The following is a 22911-nucleotide window of genomic DNA, read 5'->3' on the forward strand; positions in this document are numbered from 1 at the left end:
TCTGGTATGATACCCTTAGAGACTGAGGTCTAGAACTGACGTCAGAGAAGTATTGCCATGAATTGTGTTGGGATTTTAGGAGGCCATGCATGAGAGTCGCTCTTGGAAACTGAGATCTTGGACCAGGGTGGCTTTCCACATAACACTGGGAATCTCAGACAGGATATCACATGATTTCATTCTGAAAGACTTGGAAGCCATATTTGAGAGTCAAAACACACATGGACCTTACATTGTAGACCTCAATGGGCCTGGCTTCATGTGACTTTTTGGTCACTCTTTGGGAAGACTTTCCTCTGAGAGTTCTCCAGAACTTTCATTGAAATAAACTTCCTCAACATTTAATGGTTCCTGAATGAATTTAACCCCACAGTGCCTCCAACTTCATCCTTGAAAAATGGCTAGATAAGTACCATGACATTTTTGAAATTCCCATTACCAGATGGCACTGGAGTAACTTTGGATCTTCTGCTGTTGATCATGAGTGTACAAGACAGTGCCTTGATTGACTTGGTTTCATGAGAATGGTTTAGAACAGAGATGCCAGTAATTTGGAGACTGCTGAGTAGGGTCCTAGAGCAGTGGTGTGCAGGTATGTGATAAAACATCTGTGTTGGGGCCATGTGGATCTGCCATTGGCTTCCAAATGGCTTGTGACTGACATGCTGCAGCCAGCAGACCCTTATATATAAAGGCATCTTGTTATATGGAGATTTTTCAGGGCAATGTTCAGAATCAAGTTGCTATGATCAAGGGGGCAAGCATGTGCGATAGAAGCCTGGTTGGTGCATTTATCTGCAGACCCTGACACACCACATGTGACAGAAATCCCTCCAGCACTGTGCCCCAGTTGAAATCCTTGTATTTCAAAAAGCAAATACCAAACTCCAAGTGCACCAGCAAGAAACACCACGAAAACTGGAGGATGACCAACTGGGTTCACAGTCCAAACAGGGAGACACTTAGCCCCAAGTTGCCACAGTTTACCTACAAAGAGAGAATTCAGAACTGCTGCCACATGTTCATTAGGAAAATAAGAAACAACATCCTCCAGGTCACATAGATGAAGACCCAGCTTTGATGGTCTCACTACAAAGAAAGCTAAAGCTTCTGACAACAACGTATATTTCAAGTGCCCAACCTCAGAGGCAGTTTCTCAAGAAGTCTTTAGGCCAGCAGAGCTCCATGTTTCTGGAGTGTTTACCCTTTCCCTTACTTTTGGAAACTCCTCTACCACCTTCAAGGTTGTGAACTCCTGAGAATTTTCCATTCCAGATATGTATTAACAGATTTTCTAATTCTTCTCCTCTAATTGTGTCTTACTTGGGGCGAAGGTAAGGTCAAGGCATTTTTCTGGATGAGAGTGGAAAGATTTTTGTTTAGCATATGTTTGCATACACATTGGATTCATTTTCCTGTTTTCCATTTGAAATACTGAATCCCTGACACTAACCCATACTGTACTAGAATCTGACTACTAATCCTAATATGATGGAGAAAAAGAATCCTAACAGAAAAGAAATAGAAGCTGTTCAGAGAAGGCATGGTATATATTTGGACTTGCCTTATGCATGATAAAGGGTAGGTGTTATAATTCTAGTCAATTTTTAATTGAAATAGTCCTCCATGTGTTTTTAAAGTTAACAAATATGTGAATTCCTGTCTCCTTTTCTCTGTATCCTATTCAGCACATCTATTTTATATGCACATAAAGAATCCTAACTTTTATCACGTGTATATTTTTGTGCAGTAGCTGATTTGGCAGATACAAATTTTGAGAAGAGATCACTCCTCCTAGATGCTGTTGGAACTGAAAATTGAACCTATGGGTGAGCTTCCTAGGAGAACAACATTATACATAAATCCCTGTTAAGTAAATTGAATGTTTTTGGATCTGTGAATGATGTATATTTCATGGTGAATTTCGATTGGCATATATGTTGCTACATTTTAAAATTTGTGTGTGTGTGTGTGTGTGTGTGTGTACACACACACACACTCTCCAGATTTTTCAAAATATGAAATATATGTGTCTTATTTACACTCCCTAAATTCATTCATGTTCAAGTATGTGGATTTATAATCAACTTTTCACAAGATTATTTTCAGAAATATTCATCCACCTGAAATTCATATTTGTTTTCTAGTACTGAAAACTAACTTCAGTGAATGGTGCATACATATCCTGTTGATAGTCACAGCCGAAGGGGCCACAGCAAACTTCCAGCTGCCAGCAAACTTTCAGCTGCCGGGTGATGTTTGGCTCACAGCGGCCCCAGCAACTTCTAGCTGATTGTCTCCTCTGTGGTGATGCTCATTGGAGATGCTCATTGAGATGTTTCCCCGCCTTTCAGACTTCCAGCTTATGATTGGCTCACAGCAGCCCCAGCAATATCTAGCTGATTGGCTCCTCTGTGGTGATGCTCATTGGGCTGTTTCCCTGCCCATTCAGACCATAGAGCTGCTCATTGGGGGACTTTTTTGGCTCTGTCCACGAGACCCAACCAATCTGCCTCAAGAGCAGGAGGATTGTGAGAAGTGGATAGAGGCTTGTGTGGGAGGGAGAGGCTTTTGGGAAGCTGGTGTTGGGAGTTGGGGTTCTGAGGATTTTTCCTGAGAGGCTGTTTTGCTTGGCGTGTGTGGTTCTAAAAATAAAGTTAGTTTCTTTTGACAAGTGGATCCTGATTGTGCCCAGCCAGACTGTGGCATTTGGTGGCTCACATGGGGAGCGACTGAGGGTAACTGATAAGGTAAACTGCTCGCTCATGAGGGCAGGGCGAGAGGATGGGTAGCCATTTTATGATTCCTCTTTTGTTTTAAGTTGCCTGTCCCTGGAGATGAGTGAGATGGAAGAAAAACTGCTCACATCTGAGGAAAAACTATTTGTGTCTGAGGAACATATATGGAGAAAGGCTATAATAATTTTTTGTTGTTCCATTTTTATTTCGTTCTATCTCTTTTTTTGTTTGGTGTTATCTTGTTGGTTTTTATTATAGTAGAAATATGGGATCAAAAATTAGTAAAAAACAAACCAAAAAAGTGTTAAGTAAATTGTTAGAGGAAGGAGGCATGCCAGTAAAATCAAGAGCAGTCATGGCAATTGTTGATACAATACAAAAATGTAGACCATGGTTTTTTAAGGAGGAGTTGTTAAATATATCACAATGGAACCATCATGGTGCAGATTTAAAAAGAATAGAAAAGAAAAGCCCAGGGACTCTGCCAGTTGGCACATTGCCATTGTGGACATTCATATCTTGTTTGCTTAGTCCAAAGCCTTCAGTTCAGTCAATGGTAGAGGAAAGAGAAGACATATTGATTCAAGTAAAAAAGAAGGTGTCTCAAGTTAGTCAGACAGAGGAAAAAACTCAAGTAAAAGAGAAGGTCTCTCGAGCTAGTCAGATAGAGGAAACTATTCAAGTAAAAGAGAACGTCTCTCGAACTAGTCAGACAGAGGAAAAAATTCAAGTAAAAGAGAAGGCCTCTAAAGCTAGTTAGACAGAGAAAGAAAGTGTAAAACAGTAAAAACCATCCGGGGAAATTTACAACAGGAGACTGCTACTAACACCTTTCTATCACCAGATGACATAAGTGTCCAACTAACAAGGCCACTTTCTTATGCTGGGAGGCCCCCAACTCCCGCAGTTGATAGTTAGGATTCTGAGACAAGATCTCAAATATTAACATCCCCTGTATTTGAGGGAGGAGGGCAGCATGTTTACCATGCTTTAAATTTCAAAACAATGAAGCAGCTAAAAGAGGCTGTAACAACCTATCGTCCTCAAGCACCCTTCACTGTAATCATGGTCGAATCCATTAACAACTTGAACATGAAGCCAGCAGATTGGGCTAATATGTGTAATGGTGTGCTAAATGGAGGACAATGCATGTTATGGAAGGTTGCCAATGAGGAATGTTGCAAGGAGACAGCTATGCGAAATGCAGGAGCTGGTTATCCTCAGAGAAATCTAGATATGTTGTTAGGAAAGGGACCTTATGAAGATCAGCAGCAACAAATTGCATATGATCGTGCTGTATGTGCACAAATTGGTGTAGATGCAATTAAGGCATGGAAGACTTTACAAGAACATGGAGGTTTACAAGGTCAATTATCTAAGGTAATACAAGGAGCTAATGAACCTTTTGCTGAATTTGTATATAGGCTTATTCAAAGAGCTACCAGAGTTTTTGGGAATACAGAACAAGCAATGCCATTACTAAAACAACTGGCTTATGAGCAAGCGAATCGTTGTTGCAGAGATATCATTAGACCATGGAAACATGAAGATTTAAACACATTTATATAATTATGTAGAGACATTAATGAACAAGAGCAAGTCATGGCAGCTGCAGTAAAACAGGCTTTAGTTGCCAGATACATTAATGAACAAGGGCAAATTGTGGCAGCTACAGTAAAACAGGCTTTAGATGCCAGACCAAGAACATGCTACCAATGTGAAGAAACAGGACATTTTAAAAGGAATTGGCCCATAGGAGGAGGGTTTAACAAAATTAGGTATCAAACGAGTAGAATACCAGGTATTTGGCCACAATGCCATAGAGGGAGACATTGGGCTAATGAGTGCTGTTCTCAAACCACCATAGAGGGTACTCAATTATCAAAAAATGAACAAGGACCAGGTGTTTATCCACGATATCTTGGAGAAAGGCATTGGGCTCAATTGCCAAAAAAAATGGACAGGGGGTTCCAATGCTCCGGGGCCCCAAACCACAAATATACAGAGCACTGGAGGAACCCAGCAACCCCATCAGGGTAGTGCCCAGGACACATTGTCCATCAGATCCCTCATCAGACAAACCAGAGGGAGCACAGTGTTGGACATCTGCGCCTCTGCCAGATCAGTACTAACTCCAGAGATGGGAGTTCAAATTATTCCCACAGGGGTAAAAGGACCTCTTCCCAAAGGAACCGTAGGCTTATTATTGGGAAGCAGCTCTTCTACTCTAAAAGAACTTATGATAAGTCCTGGGGTGATTGATCCCGATTATGAAGGTGAAATAAAAATTATAGCCAGTTCTCCAAAGGACATATCAGTAATTTCACAAGGAGATAGAATAGCACAGTTACTAATAATACCCAGCCTACATGATAAATTTTCCAGTCGTACTGTAGAAAGATGTTCCAAGGGATTAGGCTCCACAGGTGTAGATTTGGCTATGCTTTCTTTAAATTTAGATTCTCGCCCCATGCTAAAACTAAATATTCAAGGGCATGAATTTAATGGGCTACTGGATACAGGTGCAGACATTAGCATCATCTCTCGTCAAGAATGGCAAAAACATTGGCCATTACAACAAGCCACTCAAACGCTTCGAGGCCTATGAGTGGCGACTAATCCCCATAGAAGTGCCATGGTATTAGATAGGAAGGATCCTGAAGGATGTGAAGGAACTATACAGCCATATGTATTGGATCATCTTCCCATAAATTTATGGGGATGAGATGTCCTAGATCAATTAGGTTTGACATTAACAAATAACATCAACCAAAATGCAGCCACTATTATTACTAGACAAGGTTTTAGGAAAGAAAAAAGATTAGAAAAACAAGAACAAGGCATAGCAGCACTAATACAAATAGATCAAGGAACAGACAGACATGGGTTGGATTTTCAGAAAGGGCCACTGAGACAATAAAAATTACCTGGAAATCAGAAAGACAGTATGGGTTCCTCAGTGGCCCCTGACTAAAGAAAAGATACAAGCAGTCCATGACCTGGTAAAACAACAATTAGCAGAAGGACATATACAACCGACTGTATATCCCCAAATACTCCCATTTATGTCATCAAAAAGAAATATGATAAATGGAGACTATTGCAAGATTTTAGAGCCATTAATAATGAGATGGTTATTATAAGACCTGCTCAATCAGGGATTCCTCAATTGTCTGCTTTGCAAATAACCTGGTATGTTTTAGTTATAGATATTAAAGATTGTTTTTTTTTTTTTCAATTATAATTCATCCTGAGGATAGTCCAAGTTTTGCTTTTACTATCCCTGCACTGAATCATGAAGGTCCTGATCAGAGATATGAATGGAAAGTACTCCCTCAAGGGATGGCTAATAGCCCAACTATGTGTCAAATTTATGTTAACAAAGTAATCCAGCCACTTAGAAATCAAAATCCTGAACTACAAATATTTCACTATATGGATGATGTATTATTAGCACACAAAGCTAAAAACACATTGCTAGAAAGTTATGCCACACTTACAAACTTATTAAAAATTATAATCTAGAGATAGCAATAGATAAAGTACAATTAAATTTTCCAATTAATTATTTAGGAGTTCTATTATCCTCAACCATGGTCAGTCCACCAAAAATTCAAATACGAGTAGATCAACTCAAATCACATAACGACTTTCAAAAGTTATTAGGAGACATAAATTGGATAAGGCCTTATCTAGGTATACCAACAGGAGAGTTGGGACCTTTATTTGATATCCTAAAAGGTCTATCAGATAAAAATTCACCCCGCATGTTAACACCTGAAGCAAGAAAGGCATTAAAAATCAATGAAACATATATGGAAAATATGCATTTGGATAGAATTGATATAAGTTTGCCTTTATTATTTATTGTACTACCAACAAAAAATATTCCTACAGGAGTATTTTTGCAAGAAGGTCCATTATTATGGATACATTTATCTTATTCTCCTAACACTATTCTTACTAGGTATCCTGAGGCTTTAGGATAATTAATACTCAAAGGAATTAAAGCAGCAAAGGGAGTGTTTGGAATTTCTTCCAATAAAATTTTTACTCCATATACTCTGAATCAAATTGATGAGTTAGCTAATGAGTTAAATACTTGGGCAATAATCATGGTCCAATCTAATGTTTCATTTGATAACCACTTACCATCTAACCCTTTATTGTCTTTTTGGTCATCGCATCCTGTAATTTTTCCAAAATTGAGAAGAAAAACACTTATCATGAATACTTCAAATATATTCACTGATGTATCAAATAATGGTACAGCAGTAATAGTTATACCTGATAAAACTTATACATTTTTAGTACCCAAACAATCAGCTCAAAAGGTAGAGCTTAATGCAGTATTACAAGCTTTTGAGATATTTAAATATTCTGTATTTAATTTATTTTCCGATAGTCAGTATATAGTTAATGTTATAGTATCCCTTGAAGATGCTGGTAAGATTTCTCCTTTCTCTACTGTTTTCTCTTTGCTTTCCAATGTACAAAGTCTAATCTGGGACAGAAAAGATCTATTCTTTATAAGACATATCAGGGCACATCCAAAAAGAAGATGATTTGACTCAAGTCCTTATCAGCTGATATCCAAAATTCCAGTTTGGCTATCCTTACATCTGAGATAGAACCAGGATGCTTTTTTCATTATCTATTTTATTATTGCCCTTTCCCACATTCTATTTTGTTTTTTTGAGCTCATACAGACCTAGTTTAATGTTTTGCTGATCAGTTCTATTTTTTGACAAAAGAGTTTTTGAACATTGCAATGGAGATTTCACGTGTAAAAAGTTATAAGGCCTTTACTATTAGGTTATGTGTTGTATGTATTATATTATGTGTGCACACTTGTGTTTTGTGTTATATGTTTGAATGTTCATATGTCCATATATGGTATATGATGAGCGCTCATAAAAAAATGGATCCAAATATTTTTTTATTCACATTATTTAAATGGTTTAATTTAAATTGGGTAAAGAGCTGTTGAGGTTTGTTTTAAAATGTGAAAAAAAGGAGGTTAACAGATCTGTTTCCTTTCTTTCACCTTTCCTTTTCATTATATTTAATAATTATCTTCAAGACAACGTAAATAGTTAAGAAAATTGTTTTCTTTCAGTGCCTTCTGGAATGTTACATAATTTTTCTTTAGCCATTATTGCCAGAATTCCTATCTTCATTCCAGTGCTGGTGAAATCAAAGATAAAACCAATCTACAGCTTCTGCAATAGCCATCACTGAAATGCTTGCAGAACTTGCCTAGACACATTGAGAACTCACCTGTATGCATTGTAAACTATCTGTTTGTGCAGCGACTTGTGGTAGTGTTCGGGTACATTTGCTGATGATGTCATCGGTGGTACAATTTTTTCAAAAGGAGCCGTCAATTGGCTTGGTGTATCTTCCTCTCTTCTGTGTGTCATTATCGTCCAGCTAATGTTTGGGGGCCATTAGAGGTGAGGCAAAGAACCTCACCACCCCCTGGTGGTACAAAGACCTCTCCACAGGTGTTGCTGTATACTGGACCGGTAGTCAGTGATGGGTAAGATCCAATTGCAATGGTACCAACTTAACCGGTAAGGACCATATGTACTATTGGACAACCTAAGGCAGGCACTGTCCCTAAGCCACATGTGTGTTGTTTAAACAGAGAGGGGGAGATGTTGAGAGCCACATCCGAAGGGGCCCCAGCAAAATTCCAGAAGCCAGCAAACTTCCAGCTGCTGGCTGATGACTGGCTCACAGCAACATCTAGCTGATTGGCTCCTCTGCGGTGATGCTCAATGGAGATGCTCATTGAGATGTTTCCCGCCCTTTCAGACTGTCAGCTGATGATTGGATCACAGCGGCCCCAGCAACACCTAGCTGATTGGCTCCTCTGTGGTGATGCTCATTGGGCTGTTTCCCTGCCCTTTCAGACCACGGAATTGCTCATTAGGGGACTTATTTGGCTTTGCCCACATGACCCAGCCAATTGGCCTCAAGAGCAGGAGGATTGTGGGAGGTTGAGAGAGGCTTGTGTGGGAGGAAGAGGCTTTTGGGAAGCCAGTGGTGGCAGTTGGGGCTCTGAGGGTTTTTCCTGAGAGGCTGTTTTGTTTGGCATGTGTGGTTTTAAAAATAAAGTTAGTTTCTTTTGACAAGTGGCTACTGATTGTGCCCAGCAAGACTGCGGCATTATGGTAATATTTCTACAGTAACTGCCCCAGTTTAACAGCAATGCAAGTAGACTCTTATGGGACATGATTTGTATTTTGACGTTCATTTTTATTCAACACTGGTACATTACTATTTCTTCAGTTTATGCACATCAGAGGGTATATATTTCTTGCACAAGTTAGCAAATTTATAGGCATTTGTTTCACTTTCAATCACTTCCTGCTTCAGAACACATGTATTACTCCAGGTTTCTTAACTGGTCTATTCGTGAGACTTCTTTCCAAACATATTATTTCCGATTTTCTTTATAATTGTTGAAGCAAAACTCACACACCCTTCATGATAAACCATAACTATAATTTCACAATTAGATGTATAACTGTTTGGAATGAATGATTGTATATCAATATAAGATTTCTTATATATTTTCTGATATCAATTCAATCCATGATTTAAAGTGGAACCAGTTATATTATTTATTCACAGTAAGGTCTATTCATGCATTATCTCTATATTCATAGATACAGGGTACACCTCTTTGTACCCCCAATACTAATTTATACGTTTTCAAAATATTGCTCCCAGTAATAGAGGAAGAAATACTCATGTCACCTGATCTAAATATGCATGTTATCACAGTAATATTCTGGAGGCAAAATGCAAAATTCACACGTGTGATTGTACCAAAGCCTAAATGGACACTGAACATGGATTACTAAAAACATCCATGTCCAGCTTGCATAACGCTCTCAAATGTCAATCCTATCTGTGACTACATATTTGTTTCTTCCTAATATATTCAACCTCAAAACTGTTGAAAATGTCTAATACTATCACTCACCCTATACTTTGCCTGATTTCCTAATGTCTCAATTGATATCGGCTTTCCTACATATTTTCCCCAGTTCATCATTGTGACTGACCCTTCAAATGTGCTGACATTGATATTCACTCTCTAACCAAAACCCAATTGCTAAAGAACTTTTGGTACAAATACTAAATTCACCCTTGTTCCGAAATCTACCGACAATGTTCCTGATCCTATTGATTATCCCTGTTTGAGTGGATGTTTTCTTCTACATTCAATCATCCAAGGTACAAGTCCTATGGCATTGTATATCGACTTATCTGAGACATGTGTGCAGAACGTAATTTAAAGCTATGTATCGCAATCAATTGCCCAATGCACTTCTGAGCTTCAAATCTCACCTAGATTTCTGTTTACATACTTATATTTCACCTCTGTATTCCTATAAATATTGCAGGTTCCCAATACCATTATTCATCCCGCAGAATGATTCCTAAACCAAATCGATCCTGTTATTATCCCTAACCATACACTGTTGCCTCAATCTAACATTACAAAAGAGCAGGAACAGAGTTCATCTTACAATACAGGAATGTAGGGGATCTTACACCTGCTGAGAGCCTCAAATTTCCATGCAGAAATGATCCCTGGAGAAGATGTAGGCAGCTATGAAGGACCTGAGAGAGCAAAAGCCATCTTCCATGGCAAACACCTTGTGATAACGAAGGGATGTGTATGAATCAGCCTCTCTCTTCTTAATGTAGAGAAGATGGACCAAACCAGACCTGCATGGAGAGGTGTTCCCGGGTGGCCATTGTTGATATACCATTCAAACTTGTCAAAGTGTCACAGGAAGTAGGGGCAGCCTCCATCTCATGAGACCCATAAAAGCAACTGTTAGGACCAAGTGGTCGCCAAGGCAGTGATCTCATTCAGTTCCTGAAGGAGGTGACCTACCTAACTTCGTTGGTGAAGGAACTCTCTGAAATTGGGATCCAAGAAGCCAGGCACCCAGAGCCAGTCCCAGTCCCAGTCCCAGTGGTCGAACTTGTTTGGATTTACCAAGGACAGAGTCAGTCTTTTTTGGTACCTAATGATATGAGGATGGCCAAATGCCAGTAGAGCTCAGAAAAGGGGCCTTTTCCGAGATAGCAGGTAGTGGCTCAATGCTGCCTGCTGACAACTTCGTAGAGTGGGCCAAGAAGAACAGATCTGAGACAGGCCAGGCCATTTTGGGGGAACATAGTATGGCCCACCAGTCAGAGGACACTCCAGATAGTCACAGACCTACTTGGGGGAAGGAGGTGCTTTTGTGGATGTGGATGTGAGTTTGTGGTTTTGTCTCATGTTCTGAAAATAGGCAGGAATGGTGGTTTGTATGGTTTGGAGTTGACTGTTTCTAGGAAGTCGTTTGGCAAGGCGAGTGTTTCTATGTCTATGTATCCACTGTGTTCGTGGTTGTAGTCTTTAGAAAAGAGAATGCATCAATGGAGGTTTCCTGTCTAGTTGGAAGCTTCCCAGCATTCATCCTGCCCACTTTATAAATGGACTGTGGCTTCCCTTATGGATGGGCAACACCTACTATCTTCCTAAGGTCCTGTTCACATCTTGATTTCTGGCATCTCTCCAGAATAGGCTCATGGTTTTGTGGCCAAGATATGTACCACCTCCAAAATCTGTGACATGGCCATGTAATGGATAGCTGAAGGGAATGGGAACATCTCAGAAAACTCAGATATCAGTGTAACCAGTAAAGTCTCAGTGGAAAAACCTTGCTTTGGGCCATTTGCTTACCTATGGTTATGTTGCCCTGAATGTCAGGAAGGTATTTGCCTCAGGCCACCCCTTTCTGAAGCCTGAAGAAAACATTTTTCAAATGGAAATGAATGGGCATCACCTGTGGATCTTTGCTTAATTGCTTTGGAAAGAGATGTGTCTGAATCAGCCTCTTGGCCCTGTGTGAGGTTGGGGCTTTGATTCTCAGAACGTGATAGATCTAAAGAAAGATCCCATGTGTGCTTGGGTTTTCTATTGCCTCCAAATCACATAAAGAATTTATACCTGACAATCAGTAGGTTTAAATTGGAGAATCAGAACAGTATTAACGGCAGGCCTATTTGATCACTCCTGGTTCACAGGAAGGGTGTCCAGGTCACCCTGACTTTAGGCAAATGAGGGGCAAGGGAGTTTATTTTGGAAACTGTCTTGGGCTTCGCCCCTCATGGAAAACTCCATCCAGAGGTTACGATGAGTGTCAATATGGAAGATGATGAGGGCCATGTGGCATTTGTGTGTTGGTTGGAAGAGATGACTGGGTACATCTGGACCTGAACTCTGGTGTGATTCCCCTTAGAGACTGAGTTCTGGAACTGACTTCAGGGAAGTATTGCCATGAATTGTGGTGGGATTTTAGGAGGCCACGCATGAGAGTCGCCGTTGGAAACTGAGATCTAGTCTCAGGGTGTCTTTCCACAGTGCACTGGGAATCTCCACCAGGATATAACACGATTTTATTCTGAAAGACTTGGCAACCATAGTAAAGAGTCAAAACACATATGGAACTCACATTGAGTAGACATCAATGGGCCTGGCTTCATGTGACATTTTGGCCACTCGTTGGGAAGCGTTGCCTTTTTGAGTTCTCCAGAGCTTTCATCCTCACCATTTAATGGTTCCTGAATGAATTGAAAAACCAGTGCATCCAACTTGATACTTGAAAAATGGCTAGATAAATACCATGAAATTTTTGAAATTCCCATGACCAGGTGGCACTGGAGAACCTTTGGATGTCCTGTTGCTGATCATGAGTGTACCAGACAGTGCCTTGAATCACTGGGTTTCATGAAAATGGTGTAGAACAGAGATGCCAGTAAGTTGGAATATGCTGAGTAGTGGGCCTAGAACAGTGGTGGGCAGGTGTGTGATTAAACATCTGTGTTGGTGTCATGTGGATCGGCCATTGGCTTCCAAATGGCTTATGACTGACATGGTGCAGCCAGCAGACCCTTGTATGTAAAGGCATCTTGTTATATGGAGAGGTTTCAGGCAATGTTCAGAATCAAGTTGCTAGGGACAAGGGGGAAGTCTATGTTGGATAGAGGACTGGTTGGTGCATTCTCCTGGGAGACCCTGACCCACCACACATGACAGAACTCCCTCCAGCACTGTGTCCCAGTTGAACTCCTTGTATTTCGTGAAGCAAACACCAAACTCCCATTGCAGCAGCTAGAAAGACCATGAAAAATGGAGGATGACAACATGGCTTCAGAGTCCACACAGGAAGACACTTAGCCCCCATTGGCCACAGTTTACCTACAAAGAGAGAATTCTGCACTACTGCCTCATGTTCATTAAAGAATAAGAAAACATGTGCTCCAGGTTACATAGATGCAGACCCAGCTTTGATGGTATCACTGCAAAGGAAGCTAAAGCTCCTGACTACAACATATATTTCCAGTGCCCAAACTCAGAGGCAGTTTCTCATAAGTCTTTCGGTCAGCAGAGCACCATGTTTGTGAAGTGTTTTCCCTGTCCCTTACTTTTGGAAACTCTTCTACCACCGCCAAAGTTGTGAACTCCTGAGCATATTCCATTCCAGATAAGTATTCATAGATTTTCTAACTCTTATCCTCTAATTGTGTCTAACTTGGGGTGAAGGTAATGTCAAGGCATTGTACTTGATGAGAGTGGGACGATTATTTTTAGCACATATTTGCATAAACATTGGATTCATTTTCCTAATTTTCATTCGAAATACTGAATCACTGACACTAACCCATACCCTACTAGACTCTATATTCTGATTCCTAATCCTAATATAATGGAGAAAAAAAAACCAAAATGAATAGACATACAAGCATTTCAGAGGAGGCATGGTGTATAATTGGACTTGCCTTTTGCATTATGTAGAATTGGAGTTATAAATCTAGTCAATTTTTTGTTGAAATAGTTCTCCATGTGTTTTTTTTAACTTTTGTTGTTTGTTGTTCAAAACATTATATAGCTCTTGATATATCATATTTCACACTTTGATTCAAGTGGGTTATGAACTCCCATTTTTTTCCCATATACAGTTTTCAAAATCATATCAGTTACGCATCCATTGATTTACATGTGGCCATACTAGTGTCTGTTGTATTTTGCTGCCTTTCCTATCCTCTACTATTCCCCCTCTCCTCCCCTCCCCTCCCATCTTCTCTCTCTACCCCCTCTACTGTAATTTATTTTTCCCCCTTGTATTTTTCCCTTTCCCCTCACTTCCTCTTGTCCGTAATTTTGTATAACCCTGAGGATTTTCTTCCATTTCCATGCAATTTCCCTTCTCTCTCCCTTTCCCTCCTACCTCTCATCCCTGTTTAATGTTAATCTTCTTCTCATGCTCTTCATCCCTACTCTGTTCTTAGTTACTCTCCTTATATCAAAGAAGACATTTGGCATTTGTTTTTTCGGGATTGGCTACCTTCACTTAGCATAATCTGCTCTAATGCCATTCATTTCCCTGCAAATTCTATGATTTTGTCATTTTTTAATGCAGAGTAAAACTCCATTGTGTATTAATGCCACATTTTTTAACCATTCGTCTATTGAAGGGCATCTAGGTTGGTTCCACACTCTTGCTATTGTGAATTGTGCTGCTATAAACATCAATGTAGCAGTGTCCATGTACCATGCTCTTTTAAGGTCTTTATGAAATAGACCGAGAAGAGTAGTAGCTGGGTCAAGTGGTGGGTTCCATTTCAAGCTTTCCATGAAATCTCCATACCCCTTTCAAAATTGGCTGCACCAATTTGCAGCCCCACCAGAAATGTACATGTGTACCCATTTACACACATCCTCGCCAGCACTTGTTGATGTTTGACTTCATAATGGCTGCCAATCTTACTGGAGTGAGATGGTATCTTATGGTGGTTTTGATTTGCATTTCTCTGACTGCTAGAGATGGTGAGCATTTTTTCATGTACTTGTTGATTGATTGTATTCCTCCTCTATGAAGTGTCTGTTCAGGTCCTTGGGCCATTTGTTGATTGGGTTATTTGTTATCTTATTGTCTAATTTTTTGAGTTCTTTGTATACTCTGGATATTAGGGCTCTATCTGAAGGGTGAAGAGTAATGATTTGTTCCCAGGATGTAGGCTCCCTATTTACCTCTCTTATTCTTTCTTTTGCTGAGAAAAAAAAATTAAGTTTGATTAAGTCCCATTTCTTTATTCTTGTTATTAACTCTTGTGCTATGGGTGTCCTATTGAGGAATTTAGAGTCCGACCCCACAGTATGTAGATCGTAGCCAACATTTTCTTCTATCAGACGCCGTGTCTCTGATTTGATATCAAGCTCCTTGATCCATTTTTTGTTAACTTTTGTGCATGGCGAGAGGAAGGGATTCAGTTTCATTTTTTTCATTTGAATTTCCAGTTTTCCCAGCACCATTTGTTGAAGATGCTATCCTTCCTCCATTGCATGCTTTTAGCCCCTTTATCAAATATAAGATAGTATGTAGTTTTTTGGATTGGTTTCTGTGTCCTCTATTCTGTACCATTGGTCCACCAGCCTGTTTTGGTACCAGTACCATGCTCTTTGTGTTACTATTGCTCTGTAGTATAGTTTGATGTGTGGTATTGCTATACCGCCTGATTCACACTTTCTGCTTAGCATTGTTTGTGCTATTATGGGTGTTTTATTTTTCGATATGAATTTCATGATTGCTTTCTCTATTTCTACATGAAATGCCTTTGGGATTTTGATTGGCATTGCATTAAACCTATAGAGAACTTTTGGTAATATCGCCATTTTGATGATGTTAGTTCTGCCTATCCATGAACAAGGTATATTTTTCCACCTTCTAAAATCTTTTACTATTTCTCTCTTTAGGGATCTGTAGTTTTCATTGTATAAGTTTTTCACCTCTTTTGTTAGGTTGATTCCCAAGTATTTTATTTTTTCTGAGGATATTGTAAATGGAGTGGTTGTCCTCATTTCCATTTGAGACAATTTTTCGCTGATATACAGGAATGCCTTTGATTTGTGCATGTTGATTTTACATCCTGCCACTTTGGTGAATTCATTTATTGTCTCTAATAGTTTCTTTGTAGACCCTTTTGGGTCTGTTAGGTATAGAATCATGTCATCTGCAAATAGTGATAATTTAAGTTTTTCTTTTCCTATTTTTATGCCTTTAATTTCTTTTGTCTGTCTAATTGCTCTAGCCAGTGTTTCCAGAACTATGTTGAACAGAAATGGTGAGATAGGGCATCCCTTTCTTGTTCAAGATTTTAGAGGGAATGCCTTCAATTTTTCTCCATTCAGAATGATGCTAGCCTGAGGCTTAGCATAGATTGCTTTTACAGTATTGAGGTAGGTTCCTGTTGTCCCTAGTTTTTCTAGAGTTTTGAAAATAAAGGGATGCTGTACTTTGTTGAATGCTTTTTCTGCATCTATCGAGATGATCATATAGTTCTTATTTTTAAGTCTATTGATGTGGGAAATAACATTTATTGATTTCTGTATATTGAACCAGCCTTGCATCCCAGGGATGAATCCTACTTGCTCATGGTGCACAATTTTTTGATATGTTTTCGTATCTGATTCACCAGAATTTTATTGAGGATTTTTGCACCTAGGTTCATTAGAGATATTGGTCTGTAGTTTTATTACTTTATAGTGAGTTTCTCTGATTTAGGAATCAGGGTGATGTTGGCCTCGTAGAATGAATTTGGAAGTTATCCCTCTTTTTCTATTTCCTAAAATAGCTTGAAAAGTATTGGTAATAATTCCTCTTTAAATGTTTTTTAAAACTCCGCTGTATACACATCCGGTCCTGGGCTTTACTTAGTTGATAGTCTTTGGATGGTTTCTTCTATTTCCTCCATTGATACTGGTCTGTTTAAGTTGTGTATATCCTCCTGACTCAATCTGGGCAGATCAGATGACTTAAGAAATTTATCGATGCCTTCACTATCTTCTATTTTATTGGAGTATAAGGATTCAAAATAATTTCTGATTATCTTCCGTGTTTCTGAAGTGTCTGTTGTGATATTGCCTTTTTCATCCCGTATGCTAGTAATTTGAGTTCTCTCTCTTCTTCTCTTCATTAAAATGTCCAAGGTTCTGTCGATTTTATTTATTTTTTGAAAGAAACAAGGTTAAGTTTTGTCAATTTTTTCAATTGTTTCTTTTGTTTCGATTTCATTAATTTCAGCTCTGGTTTTAATTATTTGCCTTCTACTTCTTTTTCTGTTGTTTTCTTCTTCTTTTCTAGGGTTTTGAGATGAAGTATGAGATCATTTATTTGTTGGTTTTTTCTTTTTTTAAGGAATGAATTCCAAGCAATGAAATTTTGTCTTAGAACTGTTTTCAATGTGTCCCATAGATTTTGATATGTTGTGTCTGTGTTTTCACTTATCTCTAAGAATTTTTTAATTTCCTCCTTGAAGTCTTCTAAAACCCATTGATCATTCAGTAACCTATTGTTCATTCTCCAAGTGATGCATGATTTTTCTTTACTTCTTTTATCATTGATTTTCAGTTTCATTCCATTACGATCAGATGAGATGCATGGCATTATCTTTACTCCTTTATATTGTTTAAGAGTTGCCCTGTGACATAATATATGATCTATTTTGAGAAGGATCCATGTGCTGCTGATAAAAAAGTGTAACTGCTTGATGTTGGGTGATTTATTCTGTATATGTCAATTAAGTCTATGTTATTAATTGTGTTATTGAGTTCTATACTGTTGCCTCAATCTAACATTACAAAAGAGCAGGGACAGAGCTCGCCTTACAATAAAGGAATGTAGGTTATCTGAAAACTACTGAGAACCTCAAAGTTCCATGCAGAAATGATCCCTGGAGAAGATGTAGGCAGCTATGAAGGACCTGAGAGAGAAAAAGCCATTTTCCATGGCAAACGACCTGGACAGGAAAAAGGGATGTGTCTGAATCAGCCTCTCTCTTCTTAATATAGAGAAGATGGAGCAAACCAGGCCTGCGTGTACAGCTGTTCCCAGGTGCCTATTGTTGATATTCCATTCTAAGTAGTCAAATTGTCACAGGAAGTAGGGGCAGCCTCCATCTCATGGGACCCATGAAAGCAACTGTTAGGACAAAGTGGTTGCCAAGGCAGCGACCTCATTCAGTTCCTGAAGGAAGTGACCTACCTAACTTCCTTGGTTACGGAACTCTATGAACTTGGGATCCAAGAAGCCAGGTACCCAGAGCCAGTCGCAGTACCAGTCCCAGTGGGCTCACTTTTTTGGATTTACAAAGTACAGAGTCAGACCTTCTTGGTAACTACTGATTTGAGGAGGGCCAAATGCCAGTAGAGCTCTGAAGAGGGTATTTTCCTGAGATTGCAGGTAGTGGCTAACTGCTGACTCCTCACAGTTTCACAGAGTAGGCAATGGAGACCAGGTCTGAGACAGGACAGGCCATTTCGGGGGGAAAATATTATGGCCCACCAGTCAGAGGACACTCCAGATAGTCACAGTTCTACTTGGGGGAAGGAGGTGCCATTGTGGGTGTGGGTGGGAGTTTGTGGTGTACCAGACAGTGCCTTGATTAAATGGGTTTAAGGAAAATTGTGTAGAACAGAGTTCCCAGTAAGTTGGACCCTCCTGAGTAGTGGGGCCAAAGCTGTGGTGTGCAGGTGTGTGATAAATCATCTGTGGTGGGGCCATGTGGATTTGCCATTGATTTCCAAATGGATTGACACTGACACGGTGCAGTGAGGAGACCCTTGAATGTAAAGGCATCTTGTTATATGGATAGTTTTCAGGGCAATGTGCAGAATCAGGTTGCTATGGACAAGGGGGCAAGCTATGTGGGAATGAAGCCTGATTGTTGCATTCTCTTGCAGACCCTGAAAAACCACACGTGACAGAACTCCCTCCAGCACTGTGTCCCAGTTGAACTCCTTGTATTTCATAAAGTAAATACCAAACTCCCAGTGCAGCAGCAGGAAAAAAACACGAAAACTTGAGGATGACCAAAAAGCTTCACTGTCCACACGGGCAGACACTTAGCCCCCAGTGGCCACAATTTACCTACAAAGTGAGAATTCAGCACTGCTGCCTCATGTGCATTGGAAAATAAGAAAGAATATCCTCCAGGAAACATAGATGCAGACCCAGCTTTGGTGGTCCCTATACAAAGGAAGCTAAAACTCCTTACAACAACATATATTTCAAGTGCCCATCCTCAGAGGCAGTTTCTCAAGAATTTTTTAGGCCAGCAGACCTCCATATTTCTGGAGTGTTTACCCTGTCCCTTACTTTGGAAGACTCCTCTACTACATCCAAGTTTGTGAACTTCTGAGCATTTTCTATTCCAGATATATATTCACAGAATTTCTAACTCTTCTCCTCTAATTGTTTCTTATTTGGGGCGAAGGTGACGTGAAGGCATTGTTGTGGATGAGAGTGGGAAGATTTTCATGTAGCACATGTTTGCATACACATTGGATTCATTTTCCTATTTTCCATTCGAAATACTGAATCTCTGACACTAACGCATACCCTACTAGACTCAGACTACTATTCCTAATATGATGGAGAAAAATAACCCAAACAGAATAGAAATACAAGAAGTTCAGAGGAGGCATGGTGTATAGTTGGACTTCCTTTTGCATGATAAAGTGTAGGTGTTATAAATCTAGTCAATTTTTATTGAAATAGTTCTCCATGAGTTTTTTTCCTTTAATTTTTATTGTTGGATCTTCAAAGCATTACATAGTTCTTGACATATCATAGTTCACACTTTTATTCAAGTGGGTTATGAACTTCCATTTTTCCCCGTATACAGATTGCAGCATCCCATCAGTTACACATCCACTGTTTTACATATTGCTATAGTGTCTGTTGTATTCTGCTGTCTTTCCTATCTACTATCTCCCATCCCCTTCCCTCCAATCTTCTCTCTCTACACCACCTACTGTAATTTATTTCTTCCCCTTGTTTTATTCCCCTTTCCCCTCACTTCCTCTTGTATTTAATTTTGTATAACCATGAGGGTCTCCTTCCATTTCCATGCAATTTCCCTTCTCTTTCCTTTCACTCCCTCCTCTCACCCCTGTTTAATGTTAATCTTCTTCTCATGCTCTTCCTCCCAACTCTGTTCTTAGTTACTCTCCTTATATCAAAGAAAACATTTGGCATTTGTTTTTTAGGCTTTGGCTCTCTTCACTTAGCATAATCTGTTTTAATGCCATCCATTTCTCTGCAAATTGTATGATTTTGTCATTTTTTAATGCAGAGTAATACACCATTGTGTATAAATGCCACATTTTTTTTTATCCATTCATCTTTTGAAGGGCATCGAGTTTGGTTCCACAGTCTTCCTATTGTGAATTGTGCTGCTAGGAACATCGATTTATCAGTGTCCCTGTACAATGCTCTTTTTAGGTCTTTAGCGAATAGACTGAGAAGGGAAATAGCTGGGTCAAATGATGTTTCCATTCCCAACTTTCCAAGAAATCTCCATACTTCTTTCCAAATTGGCTGCACCAATTTGCAGTCCCACCAGCAATGTACAGGTGTACCCTTTTCCCCACATCCTCGCCACCACTTGTTGTTGTTTGACTTCATATTTTCTGCCACTCATACTGGAGCGAGATGGTATTTTAGGGTGGGTTTGTTTTGCATTTCTCTGACTGCTAGAGATGGTGAACATTTTTTCATGGACTTGTTGATTGATTGTATGTCCTCCTCTGAGAAGTGTCTGTTCAGGTCCTTGGCCCATTTGTTGATTGCGTTATTCGTTTTCTTATTGTTTAATTTTTTGAGTTCCTTGTATACTCTGGAAATTAGGCCTCTCTCTGAAGTGTGAGGAGTAAGAATTGTTCTCAGGATGTAGGCTCTCTATTTACCTCTCTTATTGTTTTTGTTACTGAGAAAAATCTATTTAGTTTGAGTAAGTCCCATTTGTTCATTCTAGTTATTAACTCTTGTGCTATCGGTGTCCTATTGAGGAATTTGGAGCCCGATCCCACAGTATGTACATCGTAACCAAGGTTTTCTTCTATCAGATGCCATGTCTCTGATTTGATATCAAGCTGTTTGATTCATTTTGACTTGACTTTTGTGTATGGCAAGTGAAAGGGATTCAGTTTCATTTTGTTACATATGGAACTCCAGTTTTCCCAGCACTATATTTTGGAGATGCTATCCTTCCTCCATTGCATGCTTTTAGCCCCTTTATCAAATATAAGATAGTTGTGGTTTTTTGCTTTTGTTTCTGTGTCCCCTATTATGTACCATTAGTCCAACCACCTATTTTGGTACCAGTACTATGCTCTTTTTGTTAGTATTGCTCTGTAGTATAGTTTGAGGTCTGGTATCGCTATACCGCCTGATTCACACTTCCTGCTTAGCATTGTTTTTGCTATTCTAAGTCTTTCATTTTTCCATATGAATTTCATTATTGTTTTATCTATTTCTACAAGAAATGCCATTGGGATTTTGATTGGCATTGCATTAAACCTATAGAGAACTTTTGGTAATATTGCCATTTTGATGATGTTAGTTCTGCGTATCCATGAACAGGGTATATTTTTTCATCTTCTAAGATCTTCTTCTATTTCTCTCTTTAGGGTTCTGTAGTTTTCATTGTGTAAGTCTTTCACCTCTTTTGTTAGGTTGATTCCCATGTATTTTATTTTTTTGAGGATATTCTGAATGGAGTGGTTTCCTCATTTCCATTTCAGAGGATTTGTCACTGATATACAGGAATTACTTTGATTTATGCGTGTTGATTTTATATCCTGCCACTTTGCTGAATTCATTTATTAGCTCTAATAGGTTCTTTGTAGACCCTTTTGGGTCTGCTAGGTACATAATCATGTCAGCTACAAATAGTGATAATTTAAGTTCTTCTTTTTCTTTTTTTATGCCTTTAATTTCTTTCATTTTTCTAATTGCTCTTGCCAGTGTTTTGAAAACTATGTTGAACAAAAGTGTTGAGAGAGGGCATCCCTATCTTGTTCCAGATTTTAGAGAGAATGCCTTCAGTTTTTATCAATTCAGAATGATGCTTGTCTGAGGCTTAGCATAGATTGCTTTTACAATATTGAGGTATGTTCCTGTTATCATTAGTTTTTCTAGAGTTTTGAACAGAATGGGTTGCTGTACTTTGTGGAATTTTTTTTCTGCATATATCGGGATGATCATATGGTTCTTATTTTTAAGTCTATTGAAGTGGTGAATAACAATTATTGATTTCCATATGTTGAACCAGCCTTGCATCCCAGGGATGAATCCTACTTGATCATGTTGCACAATTTTTTAATATGTTTTTGTGTCTGATTTGCCAGAATTTTATTGAGGATTTTTGCATCTAGGTTCATTAGAGATATTGGTCTGTAGTTTTGTTTCTTTGAAGTGTCTTTGTCTGGTTTAGGAATCAGGGTAATATTGGCTTCCTAGAATAAAATTGGAAGTTGTCCCTCTTTTTCTATTTTCTGAAATATCTTGAAAACTATTGGTATTAGTTCCTCTTTAAAGGTTTTGTAAAACTCTGCTGTATATATATCCAATCCTGGGCTTTTCTTAGTTGGTAGTCTTTGGATGATTTCTTCTGTTTCCTCAATTGATATTGGTCTGTTTAGGTTATCTATATCCCCCTGACTCAATCTGGGCAGATCATATGACTTAAGAAATTTATTGATGCCTTCACTATCTTCTAATTTATTGGAGTATAAGGATTCAAAATAATTTCTGATTATCTTCTGTATTTCTGAAGTGTCTGTTATGATATTGCCATTTTCATCCCCTATGCTAGTAATTTGAGTTCTCTCTCTTCTTCTCTTCCTTAACATGGCTAAGGGTCTGTCGATTTTATTTATTTTTTCAAAGAATCAACTTTTAGTTTTGTCAATTTTTCAATTGTTTCTTTTGTTTCAATTTTATTAATTTCAGCTCTGATTTTAATAATTTCTTGCCTTCTACTTCTTTTTCTGTTGTTTTCTCATGTTTTTCTAAAATTTTGAGATGAACTATGAGATCATTTATTTGTTGTCTTTTTCTTTTTTTTAGGAAAGTACTCCAAGCAATGTATTTTCCTCTTAGAACTGCTTTCAATGTGTCCCCTAGATTCTGATATGTTCAGTCTGTCTTTTCATTTATCTCAAAGATTTTTTTTTATTTTCCTCCTAGATGTCTTCGATAACCCATTGATCATTCAGTAGTCTATTGTTCATTCTCCAAGTGATGGATGATTT

The sequence above is a fragment of the Callospermophilus lateralis genome, chromosome 5 (genome assembly GCF_048772815.1).
Source record: "Callospermophilus lateralis isolate mCalLat2 chromosome 5, mCalLat2.hap1, whole genome shotgun sequence".
NCBI lineage: Eukaryota > Metazoa > Chordata > Mammalia > Rodentia > Sciuridae > Callospermophilus > Callospermophilus lateralis.